Source organism: Etheostoma spectabile, chromosome 16 (genome assembly GCF_008692095.1).
Source record: "Etheostoma spectabile isolate EspeVRDwgs_2016 chromosome 16, UIUC_Espe_1.0, whole genome shotgun sequence".
NCBI classification, from domain to species: Eukaryota; Metazoa; Chordata; class Actinopteri; order Perciformes; family Percidae; genus Etheostoma; species Etheostoma spectabile.
The window spans coordinates 3,403,407-3,406,729 of record NC_045748.1 but is presented as its reverse complement, the minus strand read 5'-3'; the positions used below and the strand labels follow the sequence as shown (position 1 = coordinate 3,406,729).

At 39.3% G+C, this 3,323-nt stretch overlaps 1 long non-coding RNA gene across 1 annotated transcript in view; it reads left to right on the top strand.

Moving 5' to 3' along the window:
- Window positions 1–642: 642 nt before the first annotated feature.
- LOC116704105 (uncharacterized) overlaps window positions 643–3,323 on the top strand; it is a 10,601-nt gene continuing 7,920 nt past the window's right edge. Inside the window, exon 1 of the long non-coding RNA XR_004335591.1 lies at window positions 643–699. This is a non-coding gene — a long non-coding RNA (uncharacterized LOC116704105). The remainder of the gene's footprint in view (window positions 700–3,323) is intronic.

Sequence of the window (3,323 nt, the reverse complement as noted above, 5' to 3'; positions counted from 1 at the left end):
ACAATGATAGATTACAGCTTTGACAATTAAATCTAGACACTTCCATAATGTATGATCAATTATCCATTATTGTATAATCTAGTTTCTGAGCTAGTGCAATGCTTATGTAAGGTAAAATGTATCAAAGTGCATAGACAGCCTCTCTCTTTCAGTCTCCCCTGTGAGTCATGTCATCTATTCATTAGCAGTAACACAGGGTGGTGGAAGTATTCAGATCCTTTACTTAAGGTCCCATGACATGAAAATTTCACTTTGAGGTTGTTGTTTTTTTTTTTTTTTTTTTTTACATTAATGTGGTTCCCCAGTGGCTGGAAATAGTGATACGTGTAAACCAAGCCCTGGGTATCCTGCTCTGTCTTTGAGAAAATGAAAACTCAGATGGCCCTTATGAGGTCATAAGGGGCAAGGTTACCTCCCCTTTCTATGCTCTGTCCACCCAGAGAATTTGGCCCACCCATGAGAGAGAGACATCATGGCGTTCAAACGAGAAAAGTAGCAGTTGGTCAAGGCCACACCCCCTGCATCCAACTTGCCCCCCCCCCCTTCAAAAGCTACAGACTCAGAAATGGCACATCCTAAGGAAAGATCATTGTGGGACTGACTCTAGTTGCTGAAAAAAAGAGACTTAATCTGTATTATCAGGGGACCACCAAGGTCTATATAAGAGCATCCAAAAGCAGCATTGCATAGGACCTTTAAGTAAACTCAGAAGTCTCATAACTCAAGCATAAATTTCTACTGTAAAACCTCTCTGCAATCTATGGAATAAGCTATCAATAAAATAATTTTCTTGTTTACCACGTGACATTTTGTTAAATCCAAGTTTAAAAAATGTTTTGTTGGTCTCGTCTCAAAATGAGTGTGGTTGACAATTTCCAGGTTAAATTCTCATCAACATTGCAGCTGTTTAATTAGCTCGAAAGACAAAATAATATTGATGTTGTGTTGACAGAAATATTGACAGCAACCTCCAGAAGAGTTATACAGGGTCAGGGCCATACAGTATGTGTCAATCAGCCATTGGCATATTTGACCACCTGACTTACTCACCAGGCAGAATGTTAAAACTGAGGGATACTACAAAGAATGTAGAATCGATATGGATTACGCAAATATAGTCTCCCATTGCTAGTACTATCTCAACAGCACTATGGGGTAAGGACTGGCTCCTCCACACATACATTCTGGGATAGGAGAAAAAAAAAAAAAAAAAAAATGCTGTGGGTTGTTTGCTTTTCTTTAAACCAATCACAATCGTCTTTTAGGCGATGCTAAAATCTGGTTGCAGCAACAGTAGCTCTGCAAAATGTTGTTGGGAAAGGAAGTTGTTTCAGTGCAACTTTTACACCCCATAAAAGAAAACACCACATAAAAAATATAAAACAAATTTAACTGTTCACACAATACAGTAACTATTTAAATTAGCTGTATATGTACAGTAACAGTGATATTTTGAATACCATGAATGAGAATACATAGGTTAAAAGATACTTAAAAATGTGCAAGTTAAAACTACATTAAAGTTAAAATGCTGTAATTCATTGCACTGCTTGGTTAAAAATATGGTTAATTATTCTATTGAGGTAAAATACTCTAAGACCAGTAGATCTGTAATCCAGTGCTCTGACCTTTTCATATACATTGGTCTTAAAAGATAAATAAGACGAAAAGACGATTTGTGTTACTGTCTAATACAGTGATACCCAAAGTGGGGGTTGGGACACACAGGGGGGTCGCGAGCCAGAGAGGGCGGGTCGCAAGTTGATTTCCAGAAATAAAATTAAAAACGATTACAAATAGCATATGTTAGCCATGATTTTAACACAAGATAAAACTAGTGGCTAAATTTAAAATAAAACCAAGCAAATAAATAAAAAGGGAAGAGCTCTTTTGATTTCTTTGACCTCTCTGACTCCTGAGGTCATTGCGACAGATTTACGACATATAAGCCACAGATTCAGTTGTAGCAGGGCAGCGTGCAGCGCGACTGAATGTGGAGGATGATCTCCAAGTAGCGGCCTCCAACATTAAACCAACATTGGACTTGCTGTGCTCCGAACATATTGCATATCCATCTCATTAGGGGATGTTAAATTCAAATTAAAGTAATGAGTAAATTACTGTAGAATAATGTTAATAGATAATAGATAATAGATAATAGATAATTTGTTTATTAGTCCCCAATGGGGAAATTACTGTACTGCACTCTGTGTACACACTTTTTTTGTTAGTACTCACACACAGGCCTGAAATACACACACATGCTCAGGACCTATACATGCACTATACATGGAGAGATGTCAGAGTGAGTGGGCTGCCAGCTGAACCAGCGCCCTGAGCGGTCGGGGGGGTACGGTGCCTTGCTCAAGGGCACCTGGCAGTGCCCAGGAGGTGAACTGGCATCTCTCCAGCCACCAATCCACGCTCCCAACTTTTTGGGTCCATACGGGGATTTGAACCAGTGACCCTCCGGTTCCCAACCCAACTCCCTATGGACTGAGCTACTGCCACCCCCTAATTATTAGTTATGTCTGTTGTGTTATTTTGTGTTGTCAATATGCTTGTGTTTGGATACGCCTATAGTGTTTGGATACGCCTATAGTGTTTGGATACGCCTATAGTGCGTGCGCGGTTGCGCACAATGTTTATATACGTTTACAGTGGGGGGGGTCGCAAGTCACTTGCACCGTTACTTTGGGGGCCGTGGGCTGAAAGTTTTGGGAACCCCTGGTCTAATACACCTATAAGACTTTGGAAAAAATGCACTGAAATTACATGTGGAAGTATTTCATAGTTTCCTTAAGTTTCCATTTGTTTCCTGTTTTAAGTACTAGTTGAGTTGCTAATCTGTTTGATTACTGATGCCTTGTTCAGACTGTAGGGGAATGTTTGGCTTACGCTGGTCTATTACAACATTGGACTTGAGCGAAGCAACATTGTGTGCGTGTGTTTAATTCTATTTACCCCTTTGACAGGTAAGAACAAAGCTTGTGATATGTTTGATCAATGTAGATGCGTTTTAATTCTGTAATAAATGAAGCGAGTAAAATATTGGTTACTGTGATAACACAAGCACGTGAATTTAGCGAATTAAATGTAGACGTGTTGCTCTGTTGTAGCTTACAGGCTAACGGCATCACGCAAAGCTGTGTGAAGCGTGGTACTAACGTTACTGGAACATCGTCATTGTTTGTGTTAAATTGTTTTACATTGTTTGTATGAGAATGCTATTGCTGCAGTTTAAGAATTATAGTGTTACAGGGTTAAGTGTGCAGAAGCAAGTAATTAATGCTAGTGCAACTGGAGCAAAATTGTAAATGATT